We start from the raw sequence: 14,288 nt of genomic DNA, 5'->3' as shown, positions 1-14,288 counted from the left end.
GGGAAATCACCATCATCGCCACCCCACCCCCAACGGTTGAAATTTCTTTAGAAGATACAAATGGCAGAAGAAAGCATGGTCAACAGCAGCGTTAAGGCATCTCCCGATACAGAGGGCTTGTAACACACAGCCCCTTTAAAGAGGGGGGAAAAATAGAGAAGAAAAGAGAAGAGGTGAGAAATGGAATAGAGAAACGCCGGTTTCACATCGTCAGGTGCTTCAAAAAGCAGAACCAGAGCTTTTCATTGTAAGAAATAAGTAAGTAAATAGTAAGTAAGTAGTGAGTAAGTAAGCAGTAAGACCTAAGACCACAACGTTAGCTTTGAAATGCTCTAAAGATGCCAAACCCGTGTATTTTTGTATATCACGACCACCTCAGCCCCCAAGCGGCTCGGTTCAGGTCAGAAATGCCTTATCCCGCCCTTCAAACCTCACAGCGAGATGCCGCCTCCTCCTCCTCACAAACTTCTCCGGGGCCCGGCTCCCTCAGCGCCTGAGGGGGGAAAACCCAGCGCCCGGCTGCGCTGCTCGGCCGGGGAGATTCCGTCAGCCGGCCCGACCCGCCCCCCCGACACCTTCTCCCCTCACCTAAAAACCTTAGCGGTGGAGGTACGAGTCCCGAGGAGGGTGGGGGGGTTCCCGCGAGAGGGGTCGCTGGGGAGCTGAGGTGAGGGGAAACTGAGGGGAGCTGTGGGGGATTGAAGGGAGCGGAGGTGAGGGAGAGCTGTGGGGAGAGCTGGAGGGAGCCATAGGGGACTGAGGGGAGGTCAGGAAGGGCTGTGGGGAGCTGAGGTGAGGGGAAACTGAGCGGAGCTGTGAGGGATCGAGGGGAGAGGTGGGGGATTGAAGGGAGCGGAGGTGAGGGAGAGCTGTGGGGAGAGCTGGAGGGAGCCATAGGGGACTGAGGGGAGGTCAGGAAGGGCTGTGGGGAGCTGAGGTGAGGGGAAACTGAGCGGAGCTGTGAGGGATCGAGGGGAGAGGAGGTGAGGAAGGGCTGTGGGGAGCTGAGTTGAGGAGAGAGCTGGAGGGAAGCCCCGGGGACTGAGGAGAGGGGAGCTGGGGAAAGGTGAGGGAGGGCTATGGGGAGCTGAGGTGAGGGGAAACTGAGCTATGGGGGATCCAGGGGAGAGGAGGTGAGGGAGGGCTGTGGGGAGCTGAGGTGAGAAGGGTGTGGGGAGGCTAGAGGAGCTGCAGGGATGTGAGTTGAGGTGAGGGAGGGCTGTGGGGAGCTGTAGGGAGCCATGGGGGGGCTGAGGGGAGGTGAGTTGTGGTGAGGGGGGCTGAGGTGCAGGGCGCTGTGGGGAGCCATGGCTGGCTGAAAGGAGCAGGGCCATGGTGAGCTGAGGGGAGCAGGGCTGAGGGGAGCTGTGGAGCTTGGACAAGCAGGGAGATGCGGTGGGTTGCAAGGGAGCACAGGTTCTTATGAGAGGTGTGTGAGCCCCCCTGGGCTGGGATGGGGGTGGGACAGTGAGGTCTGCTGGTGAGAGGTCAGAGCTCGCTTGGGGTATGGGCTATTTACTGGGGTGCCCCATGGCTGCAGAAGGATGCCATGGTGCAAGGCAAGGCTGTGACAGGATGTGTAACTGGGCACTGTCCTGTATTTCCCTGGGATTCTTGAAACTTGCCTCCTCTGCAGGTGTTGCAGCAGCCCCAGGCTGCAGCCTTCAGGAGGCAATGGTGATTGTCAACATGATTACAAATATCCTGTTCTCTGTGACTCCTACTCCCTTTCGGCCACACAGCTTTGAAAGCTGTTTGTTCTTACTCTTTCCTGCATATGACCTTTTTGTGCTCTCTTGTGACCACACTGGTTTACCCTAAAACTTAGAATACATGCAGGAAATGTGTTGGTGAGTGTAAGCACTCTGAATGTCAGTGCTGCCTTCTAGAAAGGCAGTGTGTGGCAGGATGGGTAGAGGTCTGATTTGGGTCCCAGTGTAGGTTTGCTTCATAAATTAAGGCAAATGGTTTACATTCCTTTGGTTTTCCTTTTTGTTATGAGAAGGGATTAGTAATTCTGCAAAACCTGTTAAGTCACTGGTGCTGAATAACAATGAATTCAGCTGTATGTACATAGAGAAAATGTGTCCTTTAATATCACAGAGCAGAGAACATCCCTCCATTTTAAATTTCATCATGAAAACTGAGAAAAAGACATGTCTATAGCTTCATGACTAAGTAGAGGATCTGGATTTCATTCCGTGTATCCTGGTAGCGTGTTTATTCTGAACACTGCATAGGTTTGAGCTTGTTTAATGGGTTTCACATACGTATGAGCTTGGCAGGTTGTGCTACCTGTGCATGCCAGCTGTGGAGTGGTTCTAAAGATGTGGTACAATACTCTAAATAAAGTGACACGCCTCTGATTCACCTTGATTTATGGAATGTAGCAGGTGTGGGAAAACACGGGGTTGTAAAAGAGGGAAAAAAAATAATTCCGGGTGAGCCAGGTAAGACTTCTTGCAGCTATTCACATGTTATGTGTCAAGTTCAATTCAAGGCCATCTTTTTTTTTTGTTGTTGTTGTTACACTAATTCAGCTTTGTAAATGTGCATGTGACAGTTGATCCTGTGGAGGGGGGAAGTGTCCTTTATGAATTACTTTATTATATTTCCTTCAAAATGTTTATTAAACAGAGTGAATTAGAGGCCAAGGAAATACATAACAGGTGCAGTCTTAGTTGATTTCATCAAATTACGTTTGGGGTCTTGTTACAAACTTTATGCAGAGATACAGACAAATTTTAAGCATCAAGGCTCTTTTGCTAACCTTGTTTGGCAGCGTACTTACTGACCTCTTCAGTCCTCACACTCAGGTGTGAGTAAGCTGTTGTTTAGCCTCACCCATGTGTTTTAAAACCTCTTTGCAGTATTTACCTGTTCATGAGCCCAGCCTAATAGAATGTGTCCAAACTGTGTCACAAAGGCAGCATACCATACCAGCTCTGGACTTTGAACTGGGCTAGCTGACATGTATCACGTATTTTATACAACTCCTGTGTCCCTTTACACTGTGCCTACAAGAAATGCACAAATTAAGTGCATACTTACATTAAGAGAAGTAAAACTGGGAACTGCCAAGATATTTGCCTGTAGTACGATTGAGTGTTTGCAGCTTGAAAACCCTTACATGCGTTTGTTTGTGTCAGTGGAATTTGGTCAATGACAGGAAGTAAAGGGTAGGCGACCTCAAAATATTCTCACTGTTTGGCTAGATTTAGTAAAACACACTATTTCTAGATGGGAAACTATTCCCTCCTGTTGGCAGTGTTGTGGAGGGGAAGCAACTCCTTATTTATTCAGATGAAAATGAGATGTTGCACATCAATACTTCAGATAATTGTCTTAAGTGCTTGCTTGAGAAAAAGCAGGGCATTTGCATTACTTAGAGTTAAAATAACTGAATATTAAAACATAAACATTTTCTTGTATTTTTCCTATATTTCTTCTCAGTTTTATCCATGTGACAGATCTATCTGATCACTTTTTTAGTGTGTCTTTTACTAGTGTTTCGATGCATTTTTGTAGAGTTGAGATGAATAAAAATAGGAAGACGTTTCATAAAACCATAACAGGGATAGGTGACTAATAGCTGTTAAATGGTATTAGACTTCAAGCTTTTTGTGCCCATTTAGTCTGAAGAAGATGTTGTATACAGAGGCTATAAACAAAACAGGGCTCTTAACTGTGCTGTTTCTCAAACTGTCTATGGAATGGTACCCCTAAGGCTGCATGGCAGGATGGCACAGACTGGTGTGGTGTCTCTGCCACCTCTATTTTGGTTACTAGAGCCTCTGCTGTAAACAAGCTTGAAGCCGGGTTGCTGGGCTTTCTGAGGGCACTTAGTTTCAGAGGTAAACAAGGGGGTTGAAATGATGCCAGATTTAAAGGCAAACAGAAATGTTTTCCTTGGAGCAGTTGGGCGAATAAAAAGTCAATATTTTTCAGGCTGTCAGGTGTTCTAATGGAGTTTCCAGCCATGGAGTTGGAGAGCAAACCAAACAAAATTTTATAAAAGGAAGTGGAAGACCACAAATAAAGGGCTTTGAAACATCCAAATCAGGAATAATTGTTTAGGCACTGCAGCAAGTAAAGCAGGTTTTCAAATGTCTGTTGGCGACAACTACTGGTATTTTTAACAACTAGAAGCTGTTGATAAGATGAGAGTTGAGTCTCCTGTGCAAAATAATTTTCTACTGTTTGTCTAGCTCCCAGTGGAGAAGTGCCTGTTCTACACAGAGTCAAATTTACTGATGCATTGGCTTTAAATGCGCCCTTTATGGAGTCAGTAGCAAAGCAAAATCTGGGTGAAGGTCAGTCTCCGTTATTACAGTGAGATCCTGAATTCATGAATCAGCCTCTCAAGACCAAGAATCCAGGTCAGTGTCACCTGAGTAACAAAGAGTTTTCTGGGAGTGTTTTTGTTTCCTTCTGTGTGTTTTTGTTTTCCTTACTACCTCTGAAATAGAACACAGAGACTGCTATAGCTGTGTGTGTCAATGGTTAACATGAAACTGAGAGGAAGTGTATGTTTCAGAAGGTGACCCAATTCCATATGCACGCATACAATACAGATAAAATTGTGAGCATACCTCTGCAACTTCTTGGCCTTCATAAGGTAGCGCTTCATGGCAGTGTGGGTCCAATGATCTTCTTGAGTATCCAAAGGTGACCATCCAAAGGTGACCATCCAAAGGCTGGAGCAGAATAGGGCCATACTGAACAGTCTTGTTCCTTCTTCTTGCCAAATCTTGCCATTTTGAAAAATTGTGGTGAGCTGGAGATGCTCAGACCTCTAAAGAGTGCTGATTTTCACAGGCTGTTCCTATTATGCAGGTCTGTAATTGTTAATGGCTGGAGGAATAGAGGAACCTGAGTCTACCATTCTTGTTGAGAGCACAGAGCCAAGACTTCCTAAAAGATCTGAATGCAGGATAAAGGTCTTCCTCCTGATGTTTAGTGCAAGATCGCCAGTGAATAAAGCATTACTGCTAATGAGCTGTGAAGAGCTGAGGTGCTGCTAACCATGTAAGTAAAGGCTGAGGCTGGAAACAATGCAAGAAACTTTGTTTGCGGTTGATTTCATCCAGGTATTTAGTGCAGCCAGGAGTGAAAACGAAGTGGTAGGACTTTATTGCAACTCCCTTGTTATATGTCTGTAAACCACAGTCTTTCTCCAGGAGCCCACAGTGTAGTTTTGATAATGGACTTGAAGTGCATGTTGCAAAGCTTTTGGGAATGTTTGAGCTTTACAAAGAAAAAAAAAAGTTATTTTTGTAAAACCAGCATCCTGAATTGCTGGGAATATTCATGATTTTTGCACTGAGTGCTCTTAAGGGCAAACGAAGAGCCTGATACTATAGGACTCTAAGATTCCTCAGTTTCTACTGATATAATAAACATTGTTTACCTGCATTCAGTTTCAGGTTCAGCTGTTTCCAAGAACTGTGAGTGTTTTGCTTTACATATTCAATTTTGTTTCTCCTATCACTGGAAAAAGATCATCTAGAGAAAGCAATTGAAGGACCTCAATTTGTTTAGATTATGAAAAAAGATTTACAGGCTCTTTGCTTAAAGTGTGCAAGTGTCTTCATGGAGAATAAATAAAACTTAATGGCTCTTTAATTAATTAAAACACTTATTTCATAGCAATAACCAACTGGAAATGATCTCCTGAGAGATTCCAACAGAAACACGTTGCTATTTCTAAATGAGGCTATTAACTACTGAAGCTACTTGTGGCACTGATGAATGAGTTGAAGTTTCCAATACTGTGGAATGTCTGGAAGACAAGTTATTGGCCTTAATAAAGGGGTACCCAAGTAAAAGTCTTATTGCATTGGGAATCTGAATTAAATAGTGTGGCTTTTTGCTTTAATAATTAATTTCTGAGAGTATATGAGGTAGGCTATTTAGCTATTTAGCTTTCTGACATTCCCATTACTCTTCCTTCTTTCCTTTCTCTTCCCTTCTGGAGGTGAGGGATAACTGACTTTAGTAATGCAGGAATTTCTTTACAAGCCCGTCTTTTGCTTGACATTTTAAAATAAGCCAAAGCTGGAGCTGCTGAATTCATTTAGGGTTGCAAGATGAACAGATAGACTTTCAGTAGTCTGATTTTAACATAATATTCTAAGCATGTCAGGGTCCTTACTATATTTGCCGTCCTTCAGATAAAATCAAGTTGGTCTTAGTAAACACCTTAATTAGCATTAAATGCCTGTGTGTGTTTGGGCTTCTGAACTCAGGCCTGTGTACCTCTGTAGAGGGAACCAGGCAATTACCTAGATTCCTAGCATGAGTTTTGATGGCTTTTAAGTGTAGGCGAATTCCAACCTTGCTGTCTAAAAACACCTATTTTAGGGAGCTCAGCTGACTGAATTTTGCAGTAATAAGGACCATCTCCAGAATATACTTAGTCTCTTTCTGACGTAATTCTTTCCACTTCTTTTTATCACATACTCTGAGATGCCCATCCCTGTCGATTGGACTGTTGAAAGAATCAGTGATTATCTTAATCTAGGTGCTGAACAATAGACAGCTAAATTTACTAGAAACAAAGTTTCTAAAAATGAGACCTGAGAGATCTTGCTGGTTGACTGTAACTTGTCTTATGTATGCTGACTGGAGCTATGGGCATCTTGATTCTCCTATTTCTTGCTTTAAAAAGAATAAGGTTAGAATAAAAATGGAAATTCAGTCATGAAGAAAAAAATAAGCCTTGAAAACAAGGAGTTCTATTGCTTGTGCTCTTTGTCTTTATATGAATTCTGCTGCTTATGGTTATTTGCATTTCTGCAAAGCAAGTAACCAGTGTTACTGGGTGGCTCACACAGGTATGGGTGGTCTATGCAATGGTAAGAGACACAACTTGAATTGCAGAACTAACAGTGGAAAGTACTGGTATTATTAACTACTATATTAATTCAACACTTTCTAGATTTGGAAGTAGAGGAATTTAGGGAACGGATGAAACTGATGGTCTTTTTTTTGTAGCCTTCCGTTCTTATGGCCGTGGGGCTGGGACTGCTCCTCAGAGGGCTTCATTTTCCAATGGAGAAAGGAGCACAAAGTGGTGCTCAGACCTTTTTCTGCTCTCTAGCCTCATACAACCTCTTCCTCTCACTTCTCTGCAGGAGAGAAGTCCCATTTCACTGAATGCACAGAGCTGGTCTGCCCTGCTCCTTTGCTGGAGCATTTTTGGCTGGGGAACAGGGAGGGAGCAGCACAGGACACGGGGAGCAGGCCAGCACGCTGGTGTCTCATGTCACAATGTGGATGCCTCAGTTTTCATCTCATTTGTTATCATGTAGCTTTTGAATTAGGGCACGAAAAGTATCTCTGTCTTCCCTGAAGATGAATAATAAGGATTGTAAACCAGTGGTGGGTTCGTATACTGTGATTTGAGATGCAGCTGATTTTCACCTGGATGAATTCTTAAGTGTGGTCAAATTTACTCTGGGATTTTATCACTCTATCACAAGAGTGAAGTCTGGATCTTGGAGCTGAATGATACTTTGTTTTTGAAGGAGGGCTGAGGAAAAGAGAACTGAGGTAACTCTTATTTCTGACTAATGAAATCCACATCAACTGTATTTATTTATTTTTAAACAATACTCATACACTATGCTCGTATTCCGCATTTTAGATGCAGTGCTAAGGGACATGGTGTAGGGGAGGACTTTGTAGAGTAGGGTAGATGGTTGGACTCGATGATCCCAAGGGTCTCTTTCAACCTAGACGATTCTATGATTCTATGATTTTATCTGTGATGTTTTTGTACCCTCCAGCAGGTGCTGCTGTATCCTGCTAATGTCTTCTTCATGGAGAGAAAAAACCCAATAGTCATTTGATTTAATATTATGCAACTGGACTTTGCTCTTTGCTTTGTGTCAGGAATGTGTCTGCGTGCTTTTCTCTTCGAGTTATTTGCCAGCAGAGGAACTAAGGAGGGAATATTTATGATCCCAGCATATTTAATCCTCCAAGTGCTCTTTGTATGAAGGGGTTGAAGATCAGTAGGAGTGGGCCATGCTCAGAGCAAGTTGAACAGATGCAGGTAGAAATAAATTTGCATTTCTACAAAATCTGAAGGAATAGAAGTTTTTTCTCAAAAGTAAAAAATATTCATAACAAAATAAAGTTATAAAAGTTTCTAGTCAGCTCATTGGTTTCCTAAGTTTCTTGAGCTTTAGTAGTTTAAGCTCATGATTTTAAATCAGTCTTACTGTTAGCCCAATACATGGTCTTGAATGCCAGAAGTTTGCAGTACAGATTTCACAGCACATGCTTCAGAATCTCTTATTTAGGATTTCCACATGAAGAATTGTGGCTGAGTTACATACAGAGATGTGCTTTGTTCTGTCTGCCGATGGACCACTTGTGCCAGGGGGGAATTTCTGGGTAATAATAGTTGAAATTTGGCCTTGATAGGGGTTATGTATCCTCGAACTCCTTGAATTGCATCAGGCCAGAAATGCAGTCATCAGCTAAGACATCTCATACCTGCGTCTTTGTACTGTATTGCAGGTTCCATGTAGGGAACTGAAATTCTGCTGTGTTATTTTTCGTCACTGTTACAGAGATTAACCCTGGTTGTGACTATGATTTTGGCACTTCTGGGGTTATCTAGGAGCCTTAGAAGGTGAATCCAAGTTTAATAAGCTGAAGTACCATTTTGCTTTTGAAATTTAATTTTATTAGTTGTCTAAAATGTTCAGTGCAAGAATAATGACCGTAAACTACAATCATAAATCTCAGGCAGGCAGCACCTGCTACTCTACCATGTGAAACATCATGTGGTTGCCGTGGTCATTCTGTTTGGAGATGGCTGGAATTACAGTCTTTCTCTCCAGCCTCTCTTGTGTGTTTCTTTTAGAAACTCTGCCTGGCTGTGGCAGTTAACTCTTGGGAAGCTACAAGGATGGGTCAGGAGGAAAACACTTGCGTTTTTCGTTTTTGGCTCAAACCCAAAAGTTCAAATGTAATTAGATTCTAAGAATTCCAGTAATAATCCACACAATCCAGGGGCAGTAAACATACAGATAAAAAGTCTTTAGTCAGTAAGGTCTGAAGTTCTCATTACTTTGATAAATTCAGATTTGGATCTTTAATGAGTTTCAGCTCTGTTGATTTCAGACACTCTGTCTTTAAGAGGGCAGCTCAGTTTATGCTGAAGCTGGAAGTATACATCTGCTTTACATTCTGCAGAGTTTTATGTGCCTCTACTCCTTAGAGAAAAGGAGCTGTATGGACAAGGTGGCTAACTAGATCACTGAAGTCAAGTTGCACTGACCCAGCTTTGAAACGCTGGGTCCATGCCTTATGACATGGAAATATGTAATCTAAATGTGATTATAATTAATTGATATATGAAGTATATGTAATAATAGTTAACGCTTATTCAGTCTTTTCTTAGATGCCAAGGAAGCTTACAAGACTTTTTACAGTTTTGGCCTTAGTTCATAGATGAGAAGATGAAGTCACTAAATGTGAAGTGGCTTCCTCTCAAAGAGCGTTTGCCTGTCAACATCTCACTTTATTTGTAGTCTTTTAAGGTACGAGAAGGCAGGAAAAACTCACCAGCCAGCAGTGGCAAAACTGGGAAGAGTTCAATTCTGCTGCCTTTTTCTTGTGAATATATCACTCTTTTTTGTTTGTTTGTTTGTAGTTTTTTATAAATGATTATAATTCGTTGAAGATGTTGTAACTAACCACAAGTAACATTGTAGATTGCTTGTATTATTGAGGCAGTTTTGCCTTGCTTTCCCCTGAAGCTAGGCCTTTGTGTGTTGAAAATATGAGCAAATGGGTAAAGTTTGCATTTCTACCTCTTTACACAAAATATACATGACTTCCAGTAAAAGTATTTTTTACTTCCTATGAAAGAATACATATTTGTTACTGTAGCTTTCTAATGCTGACAGATGCTTGAGCTGTTTTTCGCTGTACTTGGCCAGGCTATATCTCGAAGAGCAAAGGGTGATTACAGCTCCTAAGATATAGTTACCAGCAGTCAGATTGACCAAGGGGTTAAAAGTGAGACAGCCCTATCTTTTACTTCAGTGGAAGTGTAGTTGGTGATTTAAAGCTCTCCGTAAATGATTGTTGGAGATCTGCCATGTGTAGCAGAGCATTCAGAACACATACCACAGCCGCTGCTTCCTCCTAAAGAGCGTTTGCCTGTCAACATCTCGCTTTAATTGTAGTCTTTTAAGGTACCAGAAGGCAGGCAAAACTCACCAGCCGGCAGTCATGGAAGACCAGGTCTTTACCAATGTTAATCAAAATGTTAATGACACCATTGAAAATGAGATTACAGACTCTTATGAAGACAAAGGGGATAACTTTTCTGATCCTGTCCATGAAGATCCAGCATCTTCTTCCATCACTACTGTCCCAGAGAGTATGGATAGAAGTCAAGAGAGCTCAGAAGACAGCTGTGGGAATTTTGTGGCCTCTCAGCATGGGGCTGTCCATGAAGAGCTAGCATCTCCTTTTTCCATCACTACTATCCCAGAGGGCATGGATAGTAGTCAAGAGAACTCAGAAGACAGCTGCGGGAATTTTGTGGCCTCTCAGCATGGGGCTGGCCATGAAGATCTAGCATCTCCTTTTTCCATCACTACTATCTCAGAGAGCATGGACAGAAGTCAAGAGAGCTCGGAAGACAGCTCTAGGAATTCCATGGTCTCTCAGCATGAGGCTGTCTGTGAAGATCCAGCAGCTCCTTTTTCCATCACTACTATCTCAGAGAGCATGGACAGAAGTCAAGAGAGCTCGGAAGACAGCTGGAGGAATTCCATGGTCTCTCAGCATGAGGCTGTCTGTGAAGATCCAGCAGCTCCTTTTTCCATCACTACTATCTCAGAGAGCATGGACAGAAGTCAAGAGAGCTCGGAAGACAGCTGGAGGAATTCCATGGTCTCTCAGCATGAGGCTGTCCATGAAGATCCAGCAGCTCCTTTTTCCATCACTAGTATCCCAGAGGGCATGGATAGTAGTCAAGAGAGCTCAAAATACATCTGTGAGAATTCTGTGGCCTCTCAGCATGGGGCTGATGGAGAGGATGGTTCTTCTTTATTTCACCATGGTGCTGAAGAAGACCACCAGTTCCAGGACATGGATCTGATAAGCCCAACTTTGGAAGATAAACACGTAGAGGGCATGATGTTCGAGAACAACGTGTATTTTCCTCCAGATGTCCAGTTGCGTCGGAGCCAGAGTGTTTCCTCCAACTCTTCGACTTCCCTCATGTTCCCCCCTAACAATAACTTCGGAGAAACCGACAACTTCCAGAAAGATTGTCAGATTTTCTTGTATGTAAAGGTAAGAGCTTGGGTGCTTCTAAGAATACAGTGGATTTAAACCCAAAATCAATGTATGTGTCCTCCAAATCAGTAAAATACAACTGTCTGCTGCTTTGTTCCCAAATCTGCTGCCTGTGTGCTGCCTGGGGGCAATCCATTCACTTATATTTTGCATGTTAAGGGACAGAAAGGGAAGAGTTGTGTTGTGTGGAGAAGCCTGGGGTTTCTTCACTTCAAGTGGAAGTATGAGTATGATGAAAGTATTCTGATTGTTGCTGCAATTCATTTATTCTGTGAAATCTTCCTGCTGTTACAGCCAGACTACTGCTACTTGAACTGGTTCAGTTAAGCTAGTTCAGTTATCCCTGCATTTCCTGGCCCAAACCACAACTCCTCTCTATCTAGTAGCCAATAGCTCAAAAGCAATAGTTATTAATGCTATGAAGGAAACTAAATATATAGTTTGAATAATGGCAATACAATTCCCACAAATGCTTATCCCTGAAAGAGGTATTTCTTTTATTTCTTTCAATATTTAGGTTAATGTATTTCTGTGATGATTTTAGTATGCATTTGTCATTAATTTCAAGCTAGCTGTAAATTACTAAGGGGACATTTTCTCTAACTTTATGAAGTATTTCTTAAATTTCTAAACCATAAACACCAGTGTTCTTAAATAAACACTATACTTTCCTTCATGAAAGCTCTTGCATTCAGCCATTCTCAATATTTATTAGGCTGTAACACAGACCTGGCAGTTCCTCCTTTTTAACTACATAAAAAATAAATTTTTGAGTTCTTACTTCCCTTGAATAGGACCATACACTGTGAAGCTAATACTCTGTTATTTCTACAGAAGTCTTGTGAAGTTTTTCACTTTTCAACATAAATAAGGTTAGTAGAATCTGTTCCTCAAAGCACAGGTGCTTTGAAGGCAGGATGAGAGATTTTCTTACACACAGTGAGAAGTGCTTTCAGCGATGTCTGTATTCGTTAATTTAGTTTAGTTAAGCAAGAACACAATGTGACCTTTGCATTGGTGTGAGATGCTGATTATCTTGTACGAGCTATAGGAGATCAAATGCCTTGGTGGGCTCTCCTCATACCTCATTTGGTTTCTGTTGTAAATCTTGGAAAAAAGACTTAGTTAAAAATTATCCTATATTTATTTGTAGGATAAAGGAGAGCACTTCATAGAGTGTCAACAGAATCCTAAGATTCTTTTGAATGCATTAAGAAAATTATGATATAAATGTTTTTCCCCTGTGTCGTGTCTTCCTGCAGATGGAAGACCTCTTATTCCACCTTTGTGTCTCCTTCCTCTGTGTGATTGCTTTTGTTATTTTTGCATAAATGTAGATCATTTAAATTATTGATAAATTAAGAACAAACAAACCAGAAATGGCTATCAGGTTACTGAGTCTCATTCTGCATAAGACTAACCAGAAAACTTCAGCCATTTCTCTTGAATTTCATTATAACTCCAGCTTCTCTTGTAGAAAGGTGTGTATCCTTCAGGAGAGGGAGTATCTACTAATTGCGGGGTCATGAATCGTTCTGGGTCCAAGGGGTTGGCACTGCCACAAGGGGTTTTGCCACTGATTTCTGTAGAAGTGAGCCATGAGAGCCACATGTGAGGGCACTTGGCCTATTTGTTATCTTCATAGGACTTAATCTGTATGACTCTCTGAAGCATCAGCTTTTCTATTTCTGTGACTGGATCATGGTCGTTGATAAAAATATCTTAATTACAGGGACAAAGTAAGATCTGTGGTGTTGTTTCCAGTTCATATCTCTGATTGTAGTCCTGCATACCTGTTTTAAAAGTTGCAACAATTGAGTATATTTTATTTGTTAGCAACTTCATGGGGTTAGCAATGTGTTTTACTTTTGCTTTAAAATCATCTCTCTCTGATACTTATTCATTCATATTCCTCTTATTATATGGTGTCCTCTTTTTCTGTGCATGAAAAAAGAAAATGCATGTAGATGCTCCCATTCAAGCAGAGGTGATGGGATTAATTTGAATTTCTGAAAAGGGAGAAGAGGGGCATTTTGAGAAGAAGTGATATGGAGATGGATTAAGGAAGTCCTTTTCCTTGTTTTTGTTGTGCAGAGTAGCTGAATACCCCATAAAGGGGTTTATCAGCTAGTCTAGAGAGAAGCACGAACTTTGGACTCTATTCATGTGCCAAAACGTAAGTGCCTCCTGCCTTTGAAATGTCCTTTGGCCCCAAGACATCCCTACCTAGCTGGAAGATGAGAGGTGAGGCTTTCCAGTGATCCATGCTGTGATCCTTCTCCAGCAGAAGCTGGAGGTCAGGTGGGCAGGACACTGGATCCTTCTGTCCTGCACTGAGCTCCTATGGCAGTGTTTTATTCCTTAAGAAATTGATGACACTTCATTTTTTGCTTTTTTTTTTTGCTTTTCGTCCTCTCTGGTATTGAGGTAATAAAGTACTAACTCCATGAAGTGCAGAGCCAGGTTTGCGAGTTTCAATTATCTAGATAGCAAAAGTCAGCCTATAAAATGGAAGGTCATAGAGTAATATATAACAAGAATTGTGAAATACCTGAGGGCTATCACTTCTTGCACACAGGAACCAAATCTCACCGTTGTGTCAACGGCTATTATTCATAGGCGGTTCCCTTCTCGTATGGTCTCTAGTCCCCCTCAGACCAGTGTTGCTCTGAAATTGGCTTCATCTTCTGGATTTGCTCTTTTCTGCAGACATCAACAGTGACAGACCTTTTGCTATGGGACAATAGTGGTAACGACGATTCTGCCACTATTTATTCCTTCCTTTGTAGCGTTAATAAATCTCTGTGAGTGACTGGAAACGTGTCAGGTAGTGGTTGCTCCTGACTGAAAACTAGAGAAAGTGGGAAGATTAAATGGTATCTTAATTTACAGTCCAGCTGGATTAGTTGCAGTGTACTCCTTAGAACTGAAATTTAACTTCATCAGAATCCTCTAAG

At 42.1% G+C, this 14,288-nt stretch overlaps 1 protein-coding gene across 1 annotated transcript in view; it reads right to left on the bottom strand.

Annotated features, from left to right (window-relative positions):
* The window catches only part of ENPP4 (ectonucleotide pyrophosphatase/phosphodiesterase 4 (putative)), a 9,309-nt gene extending 8,665 nt beyond the window's left edge, over positions 1–644 (bottom strand). The window contains exon 1 of the mRNA XM_014958173.1: positions 589–644. The gene's annotated coding sequence lies outside the window, so the exon portion shown is untranslated. The remainder of the gene's footprint in view (positions 1–588) is intronic.
* Between the last annotated feature and the right edge of the window lie 13,644 nt (positions 645–14,288).

Source organism: Calidris pugnax, unplaced genomic scaffold (genome assembly GCF_001431845.1).
Source record: "Calidris pugnax isolate Ruff unplaced genomic scaffold, ASM143184v1 scaffold276, whole genome shotgun sequence".
In the NCBI taxonomy this organism is placed as follows: Eukaryota; Metazoa; Chordata; class Aves; order Charadriiformes; family Scolopacidae; genus Calidris; species Calidris pugnax.
Note: the sequence above shows the minus strand (reverse complement) of the source record. Positions and strands in the feature narration are given on the sequence as shown.